Source organism: Notamacropus eugenii, chromosome 4, assembly GCF_028372415.1.
Source record: "Notamacropus eugenii isolate mMacEug1 chromosome 4, mMacEug1.pri_v2, whole genome shotgun sequence".
NCBI lineage: Eukaryota > Metazoa > Chordata > Mammalia > Diprotodontia > Macropodidae > Notamacropus > Notamacropus eugenii.
In genome coordinates this window covers 472472353-472492273 of record NC_092875.1, presented here as the reverse complement: position 1 = coordinate 472492273, position 19921 = coordinate 472472353, and the positions used below count along the sequence as shown (strand labels likewise).

Sequence of the window (19921 nt, the reverse complement as noted above, 5' to 3'; positions counted from 1 at the left end):
AGAAGGGGAAAATGTCCAAAATAATCAAGCTATTACAGTGCATAATTTTGAAATCCTTTTGGTGAGGAGGGGGAGTGGAATGGGAGGGAGGAAGAAAGGGAGACCTTCTACCCCAGGGAGTGGCAGAATATAGAGTTTAGCTTGAGAAATATAAATCACACAGCAAATGAAAACCAAGACCTTACTGGCTTTGTGTTATTACCAAGTGTGGCTTTATAAAGATGAGTATTCCTTGAACAAATTTTGCTATGGATTTGCCCTAAGCTTCCTTTCCTTCGTCTGAGCCGTTAATCTTCTTGTCCTCTGCAAGGAGTTTTTCAGTGCCCTTCCAGAGTAGCTGCAACAGAAATTTTACCCGATCTCGACCCACCTCATCTCCTCTCAAAACCCTGCCTGGGTTCTCCTGCCCTGTCATGATATTTTTGTTAGAGGCATTGCTGAAAGTCTGAGCTGTCCATCGGAATGAACATTCTGCATCTTCCTGAATCCAAAGCATATGTTCCTGATCATTGTCCAAAGCTATATGTGTATCACCAAGAGCAAATGATGGGAAAGAGACAACTCCTTTTCAGAAATCATCCTGAAGCTAAGCTTCTCTCAAGCTCAAAGTGAGACATGCATAGGACCCTAGATTTAAAGGCATAAGAAATCTTTTATTGTTGTTCCGGCATGTATGACTCTTCTTGACCTCACAGACCATAACACACTAATGCTATCCATGGGATTTTCTTGGCAACAATATTAGAGTGGTTTTCCATTTCCTTCTCCAGTGGATTAAGGCAAACAGAAGTTAAGTGACTGGCCCAGGGTCACACAACTAGTAATGTCTGAGGCTGGATTTGAACTCAGGCCTTCCTGACTCCAGGTCCAATGTTGTATATATCCACGGAGGCACTGAACTGCCTTTAAGAAATTTTAGAAATCATCTAATGTAACCCCTTCATTTTTCAGATAAGGAAACAACTGAGACCAGGAAGAGTAAAACATCTTCCATCAAACATAAATTCCTCCCGTCAATGCATGTTTGGTTAAAAGGTAGGAGACGTAGCCCTGCTGTCTTTTCTTTTCATCCACATCTTAAACCTGCATATCTTGCTTATTTCTTGCCCCAGATAACACACTCTGTCCGTCTCCTTGTTCTGTGTTGTACTTGTACAAGGTCTCTGCTGATTTCTGCTTGGATCACTTACACACCAGAATACTTTGTACTTACAAAGTGTTTGGCACCAAAAAAGCATAGTTTTAAAGATATGAGTTCTAAGTCATAAGGGGTGGGGTTGTGGGAAGGATCTTTTAAGGATTACAGGGCAATAAATGAAGAGAGAGATAAAGCCACATTTTTATTGAGCTGATCTCTTGGAATGAATCTGGTTGTTCTACTTTCATCCTACCATTTCTACAATGGTTCCCAACTTTCCTGCTTTATTCTCTTGAAGATTTCAGTGAGGAGCAGTGGTAAATCAGGGCTCGCCTTTACTGTTAGAGATTTAGAAGCTAAAGTTTATTTCCAAATGTAAACTTTTTGGTAAGCCTTTTGTTTAATGAGTCATTAATGTGATGATGAAAATGCCCTAATAAAGATAAAGAAATTGTAAACTATTCCAAAAGCTGTAGGAGAAAAAATGTGAAGGTCAAGTTAGTCACTCATTTCTCTGCATTTCATTTGGGTTTGGGGCTATATATTCCCATGATCAGTGGTTTATGGGATATATATTGGTCTTTTATTTTACTTTTAAAATGCATGCATGCTTATAAATCAATGTGACTGTCTTATTGTGCAGGCGATTGCTCTGTGGGTGGTGATTTTGTAAAAGTGGCATATCAGATTTCTTTTACCTCCTGCTCTGCCAGCCCATTAAATGCAGTAGGAGGTGAGAGCAAGGAAATACATATCTAGAAAGACACAAAAGACAACCAATCTGATTGTTCTCAGAGATGTCAGATGTACTCATCTGACAGGTTGGATGCCAGGGGCCCCAGTGGTTGGAGGAGACATTTAGATTTCTTGTGATAGATTTTTTGGATCATAAGAATAATTTGAAAAATTAAAGAGTCTCAAGGAGACAAAAAAAAGCTCATATTACAACCCTGTGGTTCCAGATAAGTCTTTTAATCTACCTTGATTTATTCTTTTTAAGAAAGGGGACAATCTACCAGAGGTATGATGACTGTGTTTTTCTAAATAATTTGAGGAAGAATACTTTAGTAAATGTAGAATTTTCCATGTCTAGGATTTTTAAAAATATTGAGGGCAGTATAAATTTGTACCCTTTAAAATATCCTTTGCTGACAACACAGGTTAAGTATAGAAGATCTTATTAAAATCAAGATAAAAAATAATTAATCAGCACCTTTGCAGGATATAGCCCAAAATGCCATGAAATGGATGTTTGAAGGCAGAAGATAGAGAAACAGGATTCTCTTCTGGTTGTCTAACCCGTTAATCTTTTTATCTATAATTTGTACCTGATCTCATATCAAGAACTTATGAAATGTGAATAAATGTATTGATTCAAAGGGAATCTTCCACTGAAATACATATGTGTGTGTGTCTCTGTGTGTGTGTGTGTGTGTATATATATATATAAAATCATTGTTCACATTTTCTCATTACTAGTTGACTCTTATTGGTAAAATGTTATTCTTGACCTTTCCAATGTAAAATGCAATGAAACATTAACTCTTTTTAAAAAGATTATTATACGTCTCTTTTCTTTATCATTATCTCATAATTGAGGGGGTGTAATCAAATTTCATGAGGACACCAAATTTTTCACTTTAGATTTCACTTATTGGCATTTTATAATCGGTCATTTAGCTTTAAACCTTGATGTATCCATGCATTTGTGGGCACTCCCTCCACTTTTTATCCCATGCAATTCATGCTTTTCTTTTCATTTCTTGCTGTTTTTGCTGTCATTAACATTTCCAGAACTCTGTAAGTATAAAAAGGGAATTTCCTTACTTTATGCTTCAATTTATCAGAAAATGTAGAGTGTTTTCCCCTTGCAAGTAGTGCTAGCTTTCAGTTATCGATATTTTCTTTTGTTATAATTTAAAGCGGTCCTTCTGTACGTAATGCTTTGTAGGGTTTTTATCATAAAGGTGTATGTACCTTGTCAAAGACTTTCTGAATCTGTTGCTATAATAAGAGGCAACAGGGCACAAGGGCTATAGAGCTGGACTCAAACTAGGAAGTCCTGGATTCACTTGCTACCTCTAACACATAAGAGCTTTGGGAACCTAGGCAAATAACTTAAACTCTTAGTTCTGGGCAGGTAGGCATCAAAGTGAAGAGCACGCTAGACTTGGAGTTAGGAAGACCCAAGTCTAAATCCAGCCTCACACATTTACTAACTGTGTGACCCTGGACAAGTCACTTAACTTGTTATCTCAGTTTTCTCATCTATAAAATAAGGTAAGGATAATAGTAGCACCTGGCTCCTGGAGTTGTTGTGAGAGTCAGTTGAGATAATATTTTGTGAAGTGCTTTGCAAACCTTGAAGCACAATAAATGCTAGGTATTACTGTTGTTCTTTCTGTTAATGCTTTAAGCAGTTCTCCTGGACTAGAAGCTTCAAAGCAGGTGCTGAAGGAGCCAGCCTGCATTGATAGAGGGAATCTGTTCATCTCATAGTCCCCTTTACCGATGAAAGCACAAGTCTTACCCCAATCGCTACTGAAATAATTACGGATTTTATTTTTAATATGATTAATTATGTTGTTTTCCTAATGTTCACCCACTCTTGACTTTTCCATTAGATTCTTATAAAACCTTTATAGAGAATCCACCCAACAAAAGTTTGAAATGATTCTTTCAGTCTTTTGAAGCTATGGATCACCCATAGCTTTTGTCTCCTAACACCAGCCAGTGTCATGTCCAAGATGCTTACATCATGCCCGTTACGAAGGTAATACGTTGCAAGCTACATAATTGATTGAAGGCGTCCATCTTTCCATTGCCCTTTCTAATAAGGGTCTTACTTGTAATCAGCTCTACCTTTGATTGATCATAGCCACCATTTTGAAAATACTACTGTTAAAGAAAAGAAATTGAGTAGTTTGTGATGATTGAAAGCAACTCAGAGCTTTAAATGCAATATAGCTACTTTCCATTTTTAGCTAGCTAACTATGTCTATTCATATCTGTCTCCTTATAATATCTGTCTATCCATTTCTATCAATGAATCATTTCTATTCATATCAAGGGCAGCTACTCAATGCAGTGAGTAGAGCACCAGTGCAGGAGTCAGGAGGACTTGAGTTCAAATCTCACCTCAGACACTTGACATTCACTAGTTGTGTGACATTGGACAAGTCACTTAACCCCAGTTGCCTCATCCTGGGTCATCTCCTGTCATCCTGATGAATATCAGGTCGCTGGATTCAGATGGCTCTGGAGGAGAAGTGAGGCTGGTGACCTGCACAGCCCTCCCTCACTCAAAAAAAAGTCAAATGCAAGTCATGTCATTATTTCTCTGATGGCATGGTCTTCTTCAGCAAGAAAGGATGAACACACTTATTTATCCATATCTCTATCTCTGTTTCTGTTCATATCCATCTATCCATTTCTATCAGTGTAGCCTTTCTATCTCTATCTCTATCCATATCTGTCTTTTTATCAATCTATCTATCCATTTTTATCAATGTAGCATTTCTATCCATATCTTTCTGTCTATTTGTCTGTTTGTCTGTCTATCTATTTATCTATCTATCTGTCTGTCTAACAATCTCTGTGTCTTATTCCCCCATCAAAACGTAAATTTTTTGAGATTAGAGACTTTCTCACTTTTGCATTTGCATCCTCAGAGCTTCACTTAATTCTTAGTCCATAATTAGCTTTAATAAGTGTTTTTTCGCTTATTCATACCTTAATATGTCTGAATATACCTTAACTGTCTGAACAATATGCATTTTTCACCTGCTTTTTTCCACTGTAGAGATGATTAAGTCAAGCACTTTTGAAATGTTCTTTTTAAAGTGTATTCATGCATAAACTTTCCAAGCATAAATGATGTATATCAAGCCCTTCAGTTCATACATGAAGAATTTGAGGCCCAGAGAGGTTAAGGAGTGGCCCAAGGTCAAACCAACTGGCCCATGTGAGGGGCCTCATTATTCCTGACCCAGCAAGTTTCCAAGTTCCCACTATCCCAAGCTGTCAGTCCATAAGACCTCAGTATTCTGAATTGGCACATATCAGTGACATTTAAATTCTGCAACTCCAGGGAAAATTCCAGGAAGCTTTTTAATTCTGAAGACCACATATTGTAATGGAAAACTCACTGCCCTTGGAATGGTAAGACTTGGGTTTGAATGCTGGTTCTCCCTCACTTGGTGATTGTGTGATCCAGGGCAAAGGACTTCATGTCTCTGGGCCTAAGTCTTCTCATCTATACAAAAAGGGTGGGGGAAGGGATTGGGCAAGATGATCTCACAGGTCCCTTCTAGTTCTAGATCTAGAACTACGGTCTTTTTCTAGATCTAGAGTCTATGCTCCCATGGATTGTAAAACAGTCTAGAAATGGGGATCACCTTCTTTCATGGACACTAGAGCAGTGGGTATTTGAACAACTTTTAGGCTTAAATTAAACAGAATGGCAATTATTTTAAAGACTAAATATCATTGATACCATACTCTATGTGAACCAGACACTGCTGGGTGACAGAGTCATGTCTCTGTTACCACTTAGTTGATTGAAGGATTTAAAAGTGAGGATAGGGGCATGGTGGGAGGAGGAGAAGCTTTCTCCCAGTCAGTCTCCACGTAAGTGGCCAGCTTATTCCATTAAGCTTAATCCATTAAGTGGAATGACTCCCTGATCTGGAGGAGCCCTTGCACCATGAGAAGCACTTAACTCAAATGCTACCAGGAAGTAGAATATCTAAGACAAGAAGGGGACAGGATGAGGATGACGATGATCATATGACCTCACAGTTCTGTATATTTTTCAAAAATACTTTTATGGATATTTTTGTTCCACTCAGTGTCTCCGTGGGGCACAGATTGGATTTTGCAAGTGAGGAAACTGAGATGTTAAGGAGTGAAATGTCGTTGCTAGTCTGGGATGTGGAGTCTCTAGATGGTGACCTCTCAAGCACTGCTTCGCTTTGTCTACTCTCAGGGGCTCCTCTGCTGCTGCTGTCACCTTCCTTAAGCAGATGATGACAGCAACAACTAATGTTTATGTAACATATAGATATATAATATATAAGATAGAATAATTTATATAACATGTAATAACCCTTACTATGTGGCAGGCGCTGGGCTAAGCACATTTACAAAGATTATCTCATTAGATTTTCACAACAACCCTGGGAGGGAAGGTGCCATTACTATCCCCATTTTACAGATGAGGAAACTGAGGCAAACAGATGAAGGGAAGAGTTTCACAATTATTACCTGATTTAGTCCTTACAACAACCCCGGGAGGGAAGGTGCTATTATTATCCCCATTTTTAGAGATGAGGAAACAGAGATAAATAAAGGTTAAGTGACTTGCCTAGGGTCACACAGCCAGTAAATATCTGAGACTGGATTTGAACTCAGCTCTTTGTGACTCCAGATCCAGTGTTTTATCCACTTTGGAGAGAAGCAAAGAGAGGTTTTGAGGCTTTCATGACTAGAAAACCATGGAATTGTGAAATCACTCTAACGTTAATTTAACATTGAATTGAGGCAGAGGAAAGTTAGCTAGCTTATCTTGTCCAAGGTCACATACTGCCTGAGTCAAGGTTGGGACTTTCAGAACCTGGGTTTTCCAGCTTATCTTTTAATCATCAGCCCCAGAGCGTCTCAAGGCTCTATGGACAATGATCTCTGGTGTAGTGCTGGTTCAGGGTCATGGGGTTTAAAGTCTATGACTACGGAGCTATCTAGATGCAGCTAGGTGGGGCCATAGTGCACAAAGCACTGGGCCTGGACTCCAAAAGACCTTGAGATCAAATCCAGTCTCAGATACTTCCTAGCTGTGTGACCCCAGGCAGATGTTTGCCTCAGTTTCCTTGTTTGTAAAATGGGGATAGTAAGAGCACCTATCTCCCGGGGTGGTTGTGAGAATCAGATGAGGTAATATTTGTAAACTCACTTGGCACAGTTCCTGGCACACAGTAGGCATGATGTAAATGTATTTATTCCCTTCATCCTCCCCCCTCACCTTACAAGAGTTGTTGTCAGGATCAGATGGGATGAGATGTGTAAAGAGCCTAGCCACCCTTTACAGAAATGCCAGCCCCGTCTTCTTTCAACTCTTGGGCTGTCCGGGAAGGATGGTGAACAAACAAAGAGAGTCCCCTGCAAGTTAGGCTTGACCATGTCTCAGGAGGGATGGACTGCGGGATGAGACAGGCCTGGCCTGCTCTGGTTTTAAGTCCTAAGCATCTGGGACCCTGGCACCCTGAGGGCTTTCAGAAGTTTATGGAACAGGGCACCTCTATAGCTTTGTAGCCTCCAATCTCCTTTAACCACTGTGCATTTCTTTGCAAATTGAGTTGTCAGCACAAAGAGAGGGGGGGAGAGAGAGAGAGAGAGGGAGGGAGGGAGGGAAGAAGAGAAAGAGGGAGGGAGGGAAAGACAGAGAAAGAGAGATGGGGGAGAGGGAGGGAGGGAGAGGGAGAGAGAGGGGGAGAGAGAGAGAGATAGAGAGAGAGGGAGGGAGGGAGAGAGAAAAAGGGAGGGAGGGAGGAAGAGAGAGAGGGAGGGAAAGACAGAGAAAGAGAGATGGGGGGAGAGAGAGAGGGAGGGAAAGGGAGAGAGAGGGGGAGAGAGAGAGAGAGAGAGAGAGAGAGAGAGAGAGAGAGAGAGAGAGAGAGAGACTGAGAGAGAGAGAGGGAGAGAAGGAGGAGGAGGAAACAACCAAACCGCATTAGGCAGAAGTCTTCTCAGAGTCCTGTGATGCCTTGCCCTGTACCCAGGGATCCTGTTACAGATGTGGATGGTTATGGCTTTTGCAAACAATTGTCAGAGAAATTCATAAGATTTCCAAAGGCTGAAGAACAACAGATGTGGAATTAAATTTCAAACATAGTTACCCATAATGGCTGACATGTGGACGCAGAGAGTAGGGCTCAGGCCTGGCCCCTGCGACCAAGAGGTGCAGGATGCAGAGACAAAAGCTGCAATTTGCTGTGCAGACGTCTCCTAGTCATCTTTTCTTGTCCCATCTTTTCTTCTTGACCTTCAAGTCACTTCAGAGTGGTGAACATTCTTCTATAAGTTAGTTTGCAGGGTCTAACGCTGTCATCCTTGGGCTATTCAAGACTAGAGCTACCCTTGGCTTCACTTCCTTCTGCCAGGAAGCATGCAGAGAGCCAGGGCATTATGGAAAATGTGAGTCCCTGTGACCACCTTGAATTGGCTGAGCAACAGACATTTCAACTGAAAGTTGCCAGCAAAAGTTCAAGTGAACCCAGCTTTTAGATCTCAGTCTCTGCTTCTAGCAGTTTGGCCAGGGCAATAAATGAAGAATGAGTGTCAGAAATGTCAGCTACCAAGCATTTATTAAGCATTTACTAGGTTTTGGGTATTGTCCAAAATGCTGGGGATCCAGCGGAGGGCGAGAACAGTTTCTGCTCTGCGGGAGCGCCCATTCCAGTGGGGGAGACAAGATAAAAGTAACTAGTTTCATATAAGATCTCTAGATGCAGAGATATTTCTCAGAACAGACAGAAGGCAATCTCAGGAGGGAAGGCACTAGAAATAAGGGAGATGAGGAAAAGTCTCCTACAGAAAGTGGGATTTGAGCTGTCTTAAAGACATCTAGGGAAACTAAGGCAAGAGATGAGAAGGAAGAGAGCAGTAGTGTAAAAAACACAGGAGATGGCATGTTGTACTGGAGGAACAGAGGACAGCTAAGTGGAGGAGTGGATAGAGCACTGGGCTTGGTATCAGGAAGACTCATCTTCACGAGTTCAAATCCAGTTGTAGACAAGTGTGACTCTGGGTGAGTTGATTATGCGTGTTTGCCTCAGTTTCCTCAGCTATAAAATGAGCCAGAGAAGGAAAAGACAAGCCACTCCAGTATCCTTGCCAAGAAAACCTCAAATGGGGTCACAGAGTCAGAAACAGCTGAACAAAATGGGAGGAGCAGAAAGTTATCTGGGGTGGCAGGATCATTGCAAAAACAATCATCTATTCAAGGGCAAGACTGAGAGGGTTTGGTTATATTGGACATAGATCTTCCACTTCTGTCGCCCAGCTGAAGGAACGAGAGAAATAAGTCAGCTAAAGCCCTGACTGTGGGACTTTGAAAAAATACTTATTGAGTATCTATTATGTTCTTAAAATTAAGGTACACCCGAATAAGAACATAGCAGGTCAATCAATAAGCATTTATTAAGAACCTACAATGTGCCAAGAACCTAGGCAGCTAGGGGGTGCAGTAGATAGACTGCCAGACCTAGAGTCAGGAAGACCTGAGTTGAAATCTGGCCTCAGACCAGAGTACTAGCTGTGTGACCCTGGGCAAGTCACTTCACCCTGTTTGCCTCAATTTCCTCATCTGTAAAATGAGCTGGAGAAGGAAATGACAAACCACTCCAGTATCTCTGCCAAGAAAACCCCAAACGGAGTCATGACAAATCAGATACGACTGAAACAACTAGCCAACAACAGCACTGTGCTCATGAAATGCAAGGACTCTAAGACTCTCACTCAGTCCCTGATATCAGAAATGAAAGTTTATAGAGCTTTTTAATAGATAGAGTGTCAATTCACACAACTTCTATGAAGCAGAGAGACCTAAACTTCAGAGGAAGATAGGATTTAAGCCTGGATGGTGTTGTTCAGCTGTGCCCAACTTTTCGTGACCCTATTTGAGGTTTATGTGGCTAAGATACTGGAGTGGTTCACCATTTCCTTCTCCAGTGTGTCCTCTTTTTGCAGTTAGGAATTGAAGCAAATAGGGATTAAATGACTTCCCAGGATCCCGCAGCTAATAAGTGTCTGATCTGAACTCAGGACTAATTGATTCCAAGCCCAGTGCTTTACCCGTTGCACCATCCAGCTGCCTCTTTTAAGACTGGATAGCCCACCTTTATTATTCTTCAGTTCTGGTTGGCAGGAAAGAAATGTAGGAGAAGAGGGATAAGTAATTCACCCTTCCTTAGTTAACAAAGAATGTGTGTTGGACGGACAAACTCTGTGGTATCACTTAAAACCCTAATGAGTAACAGGACAGTCTGTACTACTGAAATATTCAGCAGCTCAAGTGACCCTTGTGTGTTCGTCCTTCGTTGCCGAAGAAGACTTTGCCATCAGAGAAATGATGACTTGACTTGCACTTGGCTTTGTTTTGAATGAGGGAGGGCTGTGCAGGTCACCAGCCTCACTTCTCCTCCACAGCCATCTGAATCCAGTGACCTGATATTCCTCAGGATGACTGGAGATGACCCACGATGAGGCAATTGGGTTGAAGTGACATGCCCAAGGTCATACAGCTAGTGAGTATCAAGTGTCTGAGGTGAGATTCATTACTCCAAGTACCTCATGGTTTTGTAGTAAGTCAAATGAAACCAATCCTGATGGGAAAGCAAAGGAGATCTGAGTTCCAGGCTAAACTGTCTTCCTGATAGGCTTCAGGGAAGTTTATTAATCTTTTGGTGCCTCAGTTTCCTTATCTATGAAATGGGGGAAACTCCCTAATATTGTGGTTTTGTAAAGGATTACAAGAGTTAGTACATATCAAAATGGGGCAGCTAGTTGGCCAGGTCTGAAATCAGGAAAACCATAGTTCAAATCTGACACCTCAGATACTTACTAGTTGTGTGACCCTGGGCAAGTCACTTAACTTTTTTGCCCCAATTTCCTCATCTGTAAAATGAGCTGGAAAAGGAAATAGCAAATCATTCCGGTATCTTTGCCAAGAAAGTCCCAAATCAGGTCACAAAGACTCGCTCACAACTGAAACAACTGAACAGCCACAAATATAAAAATACCATAGAATATTGAAAGCAGCATAAGCATTCTTGTTATCTCTTCTTTCCTCTCCACATGCCTGAAGACATAGATAAAACGTATTTTATTACCACCCGTTCTTAGCACCGTTAAAGGTCCTGAGACTTGAACTCACAGGTGGTTGTGCTGTTTCTTAGGGGTCAGCATCCGCTCTTTATCCTTGTGAAATTAAAAGGACACCCACTTAGCTGACTCCTACTGTGTCCTGACAGGGGTGAGTCTTCTGGGAAAACATCCTTTGAATCCCTCGCATCATTATTTCTTCAGCAACCCCCCACTCACCCCATCTGAAGTACACTGCTGAGATTTCCCCCACCCTCATCAAGTCCCGGAAGCACCTGGGCTGAGAGTGTGGGATGCCAAAATTTCTTCTGAAGGCCCGACACTGTTCATGGTATTTACATTCTCAGCAGTTCTCACATATTCTTTTTTATATTCTTTTATTTTTTGGAAAATTAAATTTAGATGGATAGATGGATATCCATGGAGCATGTTTATTCTAGCTGGGTAGTTGAGTATGAACAACTAGGTGGCACAGTGGTTAGAGTTCAAATGTGGCCTTCAGATACTTAATAGGTGTGTGACCCTGGGCAAGTCACTTGACCTCTCTGTGTTTCAGTTTCCTCATCTGTTTAATAGGAAGGCTAATAACCTTTCCTTCACCGTGTTGTTGGAAGGATCAGCTGTTAACTTATATAAAGTGCTCCGTAAATGCCAACTAACCCTGAGGAGCTCCAGGTACTTCACGCAGATAGCTTCTCATCTCATGCTATTTGTCTGTCACATCACTAGAGCCTATGTATTATTTGTTTAAGTACAAGGGAAGCTGGCCCAGAAGAACCAACATGATAGCGGGACGGTGAGTCAGTGTGGTGTAGGGCCAAGAGCACTGGATCCAGATTTAGCGAGCATGGCTTTCTGTCCCAACTCAGTGACTTAACCTGCTATGTGACTAGGAGCAAATTATGTTATGTCTCAGTTTCTTTATGTGTAAAATGGAATCCTAATACTCCTACTTTCTACTTACAGGGTTTTTCAGAGTGAAGCATTATGAAACTGAAATATTATTGTCTGTAATAATAATAATAAAACCAAATTCCCCACATTGTTAGTCTAATTTGTTTCTCATCAAGGCATGCTGTTTCTGCCTCTTCTCTGTTGAGAAGGACTTGTTTATGGAGCCCTCGTCTTCTTTGGTTTGAAATAACCTGGGGAGTCTTCTGAGCTAAGGTTTACTTAATTTCAAGCTTCCTTCAGAGGCAGCTGGGGACTGTTGTCTGCCCAATTCAGGTAGACCTGTGTTCAAATGCAGCCTCAACTACTTAGCTGTGTGACCCTGGATAAGTCATTTAGCCTCTGTTTGCCTCAGTTTTCTCATCTGTAAAATGATGTCAATTTTTTTTTAATCTGTAAAATATCATCATAGTCTCTAACTCTCTGGGTTGTCATGAGTCTGAAGCGAGGTATCTGTGAAACAATGTGCATATCTTAAAGAGTCATGTAAGTGCTAGTAATCATTGTTATTCATTTTCAGAAAATTCTAGAACTACTTATGTCCTAAATGCAAGTCGCTGCTCCTGTAATGTCAAATTCTGTGTTTCAATACACCTACGTAATGAACTGCAAAGTAGAGGAGCTCATTTAGGCCACATTGTTTTAGATTAACATTTTTGTGGAATCCCTGATGCCACGGCTGTAGGGAATCCCTTCACTAGGGCAGGTTAGAGCTCTTCCATGTTACCTCATCCAATACGATTTCCATCCATGTTTTCAGATAGAATCTTCTCAGAGATCTGTTTTAGGAACAAGTGAGTTATTTAACTTATTAAGAGGGAAGTTTGGGGTTACTTTTTTTAAAAAGAAAAAAAATGCTTCTTTAAAATTCCAAGCCAAAAACTTGTCCACTGAATCTATAAATTAAATCTGGAAGAAGAAAAAAGCAAAACAAAAAAAAAAATCTTATTTTGGATTCTTTCCCACTTGGGTTTCTGATAAAAAAGGGAGGAAAAAAATATATCTATATATACTGAGTGATCCAAAAGGAAAGAACAAAGCGATAATTTGTTGTATGATTACTGAAGGCATGTGTGCACTCTTCCACTTCATGGTTTCTATTAAGGATGTTAATTCTAACACTAGGACCTAACTTCTGCAATCTTGATCCTGATAAACCCCAATGGATTGACTCAATACATAGACCAGTTTCATTGGCCTTGTGATGTGTTCATTTTTCTCCATCCCAAATTCTGTCTGAGGGAAATGACTAGCATATGAGGTCTCTACATTGAATAAAAAAAAATGTGTGTAATACATTTCTTCAGAAGCATCAATACTAAATTCCAAATAGTATTTGGAAAGTCTCCCAGAAATCAATCAATCAGGCAACAAATGTGTATTGAGTGGTTGGGGCAATCCCTGCTACATGTGATTTATCCATAAGCCTTTTATTCCCGGAATCCATGAAGATTTTAGACTAAGTTACCCACTATTTGAATAGTCTGGCTAGTGGTGTCAGAAAAACAAATGAGATCTAATCTATGTCCAGACCATCAACCTTGAGACAGAAGAGATCTTTTTACTTGGTCTTTGCGAGTTTCTGCGTCTTTCTCCGTCCAAGTCAGTTTATCATCCCTATTGTTACCACTGACTTCCTTCCCAAATGTACACTCTAAACTGATGGATGACCGTAACCTTGAAAAGGTTTTGCCTCCAGAATTCCTGTCTCCTATTATTTATTGTATCATAGAGTTTTTCTGCATTGATTGCTTATGTTACCCATAGGCACAGTGTAGCCTCTTGTAATATAAGTACTAAGCTTACGTACATCTGCATTCCCCACAGGATGGGGCAGAGGGCTTTGTATGTGATAGGTGCTCAATAAAGATTTGTTGAATGAATGAATGAGTGTTATGGCTCAGAGTTGTGTCTCCCTTTCTATTCAGATAAGATGTTTTTGAAGCACTTGATACATGGTAGGTGCTTAATAAATACATGTTCTTCCTCCCTTCATGTCCTTCCCTTCTTTCCCCTCCTTTCTTGCTTCCCTCCTCCTTTTCTTTCCTTCCTTCCCTTTCCATTCCCTTCTCTCCTCTTCCTTCTCTCCTGTCCTCTTTGCTTTCTTCCCTCTTCTTTCCTTCACTCCTTCCTTCCCTCCTCCACTCCCATCCCACCCCCACCGCCCTTAGCACAGTGTCTGGCATATCACAAGCACTATAAAGTCTTGTTGATTGAGTGGTAATTACAGTCTTTTTACAGGAAAGAATGGGAGATTTATGAGCATAGTTTAGAGATTTGGCTACTGAGGTAAACTGGGGAAACAATATTCTTGACCATCTCTACTTAAGGGACAGCAGAGTAAGGCTATTTCTGAGAGATACTGAGAGATATTGCCTAGAACAACAGGAAGTGTTGGTAGGAAACCTTGTGACCTGGACAAATCACCTAACCTCTCTATGCCTCAGCTTCCCCATTTAGAAAATGAAAGTGTAGTTCTAGATGACCTCTAAGGTGTCCTGCAGCTCTAGCATCCTGTGACATTATAAGGAGATTTAGGTCATGATGCCCAGGCCATCCTGCTTCTTGGTAGGAAAGTGAATTTGTAAATTCTATCTCTACTTATTCTTAGGTTGCCCGGGCTTAAAATATGCCTAGGCAGCCTGTCCAAGGTGAATTTAGAGAGGGACCCATTGGAGAAAGTGCCAGAAACTTGGCGGTAGGATCCTTCTTTTACTGAGCCATCACTTGATACAAACATGGCAGCAGCCACCTACGTCTGGTCTACTCAGGCTGTAACATCCAGCTCCCAACCACGCAAGGCATTCTTACCTGGAATCTCCCATTGGCAGTAAACACCCATAGGAAAGCTGAGTATTCGTCATGCCCCTCCCCCCTTCCAACACCTAACAGATCTCACTCTGCTCTGGTTTCCTTTTAAAGGTAACCCATTTCTTCTTTCAATTGTTCACATTTTTTCCACTTTGTGTTACCAACAAAATTAGTTGCTATTTCTTCTTCATCAATCTACCAGAAAAACAAACCACACCAGAAGGGAAAGAATACCTTTATGGTTTTGTCTGCGTTCTTGAGAAACTATTAGACCTCGATTATCTCCGTGTTTGCCATTTGAGGTCAAGCCAACAGCTGTACTTTGCTTTCTTTCCCAGCGGGCATGACAAGAAAAGGGAAAGAGAAGATTTCAAAGAATTAAAAACAGAGTTTCCATTAGGATAACATTTGGGGTCAGGTAAACACTCCCTTCAAGTTTCATTGAAAAGTTCCAGGAGGCCACAGGCAAACTCTGGAGACGCCCTTCGTGGCATGTAGTTCTGTAGACATTCTGAAAGAGGACAAAGAAAGAGAAATGGAGGAAGAGAGAAAGAAAGATTTGCCTTTGAAAAATGTACAAATTTAGGACAAGAGCATTAGAATTAAGCATGTAACACACGTTTATTTATTAAGCACCTACTGTATGCCAAGAACTGTGCTGGCGTGGAGATACAGAAGAACGAAACACATGCTCATCCCTAAGAACGGACGTTCTAATGAAGGCTTCGTCTGCCTGGTCTTTTGTGGCTCTCTTTTTATTTCTTCATGTGTGTCCTTGGCCTGTAGAGGAGAATGCTTCTGTCCACTGTACCATCTAATAATATTGCCTGCAAAAACTGTAGAATGAGTAGGAGAGAGGGAGGAAGAGAAGTTGTCATCTAGGGGGTGTGAAATGAGGCCTCATCAGAAGGTGACGCTCTTGTGGCTAAACCTCCTATGAAAAAAACAAAAAACTAAAAACCAGTTAACACTTGGGTAACATGGAGCTGACTTGACTGAATGTATTAAAAAAAAAGAAATTCCCAGAGAATTGTAATTGACAAGAAATATTACATTACTAATGAAGTTGCTGACATTAAATGCAAAGACATTGTTAGTTGCAACGCTGAGGGAAACTGTTAACTTTGAAAAATTTAAAAAGATTGTCTACAAAAGGATTGAAAATAGTCTGGCTCCAATGTGAGCCTAGCATGACAAAAATTTAAAAAAACCAAAGAAAAGGTTCTTTGTGGTGAGCAAAACCACAGTTAACATATTTCTCAGTGGCTGTTGAATTCCCGGTGTCCCTGGGGCAAGCTACTTCTCCATCTGCAAAATCAGATCCAACTTTTAACTCCTACCACATAGTGGCAAACCGGTTTCCCTTCCTCCAGCTGACCTCAAAGAGACATCACTTTATGGGCTTGTGAGCACCTGTAAGAAGGACAGATAGGCTTAGAGATGGGAACTCTTGGAAGCTGTGGGAGGTACTCAAGAGATGGGATGGAAGAGGTCAAAATAAGGCCTTTTTCATTTTTTTCTGGGGATGTATGAAAGATATCTTTATGGTTTTGGTGGGATTTTTTAAGTGCCCTATTTTTCTGCTAGCTTGTCTTTATGGGAATTTATACAAAGTGGTTAATTCCCTCTGTTTTACTTACGTATTCAAACAGTTGATAACTCTGACTGGATATAAGATCAAAAGGGATTCAGATCACTAGGTCAAGTTCTACTGACCTAGAACCTGAAATGTATTATCACGTCCTCCGTTTGACTTTCTTTGGAGGGAAAAACAGAGTAGCTACCCTGATATTTTTAGTGCCTTTCCTAGCAGCCTTCCTTATTCTAAGCATAGACATTTGATTTCTAACTCATTTTACCTTTCCACTTTCTTTACAGCTGAAGTGATAAGTAAGGCGTTCTGGCCAAAGTGAATGCGTTTGAGTTAGCATTGTGCAGTGGGAACCCATGACCTTCAGAATTATCTTATTTCCTTTTAGATTTCAGTAATATGGGACCACAAGCCAAGAAACCCAAACTAATATATTGGCAGAATTGGTTCTGAGGAGAGCATATCTTTTCTTAGAGATGTCATTGAGGTATCAATACCTTCCAACAGAAGGATTTGTTGGAAAGAAAAAAAAAAGCCCCAACAACTAAACTTGTTGTGGGTTGGTTTGCACTGAACGCCATTGAACTTGCTGCTCAATGTTTTGGCTATTAATAAAATGTTTAAAATACCCTTGCTGAGGGAAACTATATTCAGTTCTTTTGTTGTAGTTGCGTTTTTACTTATAAAGAATGTTGGAAGTATATGGTTGGAGAATCTGTGGCCAGTTCACCCAGTTGTTTAGAGCATGGTGCTAATGAGGCCAAGGTCATGGGTTCAGTCCCCATAGGGGCTTCACTGTAATCCATCGCCACAGACTGCACTTCGAACCCCAGACGTCTCTCAGAAAATGTGTGCTGCTGGTCGCAAGGAGAATGATTCATTCAGTAAATTCTCACTAAAGCACCCACTATGTGCAAAGCATTTTGCAGAGCAGGGTGAGCACTGGGACAGAAACAGAAATGAATGACAGCCTGGAGCTCAAGAAACTTAGGAGTAGAAAGTTTTAGGGAGAGAAGGGAGAGAGGATGAGAAAAAAGTGGAGATTGTAGATGGGGATAAAAAGGATGAATAAGACAAGAGACACAGGCTAGACTGAGATTTTTTTTTTACATTATTTTTATTTCATTTTTTTAATTTATGGACTAAAACAAGCATTTACATGACACAGTGTAATGAAAATGGTCATACATGAAACTGCAAATCTATTATGTACAACTTGCTCTTCCTATAAAATACATAATTATCATGTAAATTTCTTTTTTTTCTTCCTTTGTGCTCACCACCCCCACCCATGGCTATCATTAGATACAAATGTGTGTGTGTGTGTGTGTGTGTGTGTGTACATATATATGTGTCAAACTCTTCTATCTCAGTTCTTTCCCTAGATGCAGAGCACCTTCCTTCATTTGTCCTTTGTGGTTAATCTGGGCATTTACAATCGTCAAAATGACTTAATTGCTCAAAGCTGTTCTTAAAACAATATTGCTTTTACTGGTAGCAATGTTCTCTTAATTCTGCTCATTTCATTATTTATTTATTATTTGTTCTGTATTATTTATTATTTAGTCTGTCCACGCTCATCAGTTCTCATAACAGAGCAGTATTCCACTGGACCTGAGGTTCACTGGTGTTAGTGAACTCCCTGGAGAGGAAATACCTATCAAGAGCGTGAAGGGATCAATGATATCCATTACAAAGAGAAAATAACACAAACCATAAGCCCTAGGGATAACGGATTAGTAATATCATTTTGGCATGGTAAGATATGCTGTACTAAAATATATTATATAGAAGGATAGGTTATCTGTAGTTGAAATCTCTTAACTTTAGTAAATAAGGGGCAAGCAGGAAATATTTAGAATCAACCACCACCTTTTTTTTTTTTTTGGCAGACCAGTTAAACTTCTCTCAACTGTTTTGCAATTTGTTCACTTAGAGAGGAAGTAGTCTGGGCCAATGGGAGGCTAAGTGAACTTACCCAGGGCTCTCCAGCCAACGTATGTCAAAGGCAGTTCTAACCCAGTTCCCTTGGACGGCAAGGTTAGCACTATCCCGTATGTCATGTTGTCTCTCACGGTTCCAGTGGTATTGATTAAAGGGAGGGTTTCTTCAATCTAAAACTCTACTAAACTATCTTAAGAGTAGAAATATAAGTGGGGTCTCTTGTTCTCTAGTAGGACAGCACCCTTTTCTCTTGCATACAGAGAAAAGAGGTGATAAGGAGAGAAACCTGATGCCATTTTAAAAACCACTTTTAATGTCCTTTCTTGCCTACAGTTATAATTTCTTTCTGATTTAGAGCTTGTGTTATGCAAATAAGCCCTGTTTTGAAATTCACTAAAATTGAAACACCTGATTCTCATCTGAAAAAGAATCCTACATAGGATCTTACAAAAATTATTTGGAAAGGAATAACATGAATCCAGTGCCTCAGATTTCCTTGGAGAACGGTGCTGTGTAAATAGAGACTTGTGGTATTAATTAAGCATGGAGATTTTCTCTTGGTTCTTTAGCATGGAGTGTTTTCTCTTATATCTTAAGGGCAGTCATGTGGGAGGTCTTAGGAAGATTTGTCATCTTTGTCCAGTAAGGAAATTAGGATTATTTATATTTTCTCTTCCATTGTAAAAAGTCAAAAAGAGTCTACAGTTAAAAATTCTCAGACAGTCCTGAGTCTAAAGTAAGAATGTGTGTACATGAAGAAAAGTTTCATCAAGATTTTTCCCCCTAAGATTCGCTTCTATTTGAGCACTATGCTGCTACATGATGCAAAATAATCTTTCTACAAAATTAAAAAAAAATTCTAAAAGAATTAAGATTTTCTAAACATGTTCTTTTTATGATCCTCAGGTATGTGCATGTGTCTGTGTGCATGCGTGTGCATGGTGTGCTGGGTCTTGGCATCTAGAGAACTGTAGAAGCATTGAATTTTTGAGCTGCAAGGGTACTCAACAGTCATGTAACTTAAGCTTTTCAATATAAAGAGGGGTAAACTGAGGTCCAGAGAGATCAAGGGACTTGTCCAAAATCATCCTCCTATGTTCTAGAGGTCAGAGCACAGTCTTCCTTTCTTTATTTATTTTGGGTAGCTTTTTAGTTAAGCTAAAGTTAATTGCAGACTTAAAAGACAACCAGTGATTTTCTCTCTTGAAAATAAACCTTTAAATTTAACTCCAATCTCTTCTAAATTTAACTCAAATCCCACTTTCCTTTCTCTGATGCCCTTATTTTGTGAGAGAGTTTTTTCTCTTTCTTAACAATTCAGGATTTAAAAACGTGAGCTTGCACTGAGGGGGCCATTCATGTTAATGTACCTCTTTGGGATAAATCTGGCCATTATGAAACCTACTTGGTGCAGCTATGCCCTTTGCTTTCTGCTTCGTTTTTCTTCTTATTTGGCCTCAGACACTTACTGGATGTGTGACCCCAGTCAAGTCACCTAACCTCTATTTGCCTCAATTTCCTCATCTGTAAAGTGTTGATAATAATAGCATTTATTTCTTAAAATTTTTGTAATGATCAAATGTAATATAATTATAAACCACTTAGCA

The 19921-nt window shown here is 40.2% G+C and overlaps 1 protein-coding gene across 8 annotated transcripts in view; it reads left to right on the top strand.

Annotated features, from left to right (window-relative positions):
• The window catches only part of LHFPL2 (LHFPL tetraspan subfamily member 2), a 241756-nt gene that overhangs the window by 90346 nt on the left and 131489 nt on the right, over positions 1-19921 (top strand). For 6 of the 8 annotated variants that reach the window (XR_011966527.1, XR_011966524.1, XR_011966525.1 and 3 more), the window contains one exon: positions 952-1035. The exons of the other annotated variants lie outside the window; for them this stretch is intronic. The gene's annotated coding sequence lies outside the window, so the exon portion shown is untranslated. The remainder of the gene's footprint in view (positions 1-951; positions 1036-19921) is intronic. 8 annotated transcript variants of the gene reach the window in all.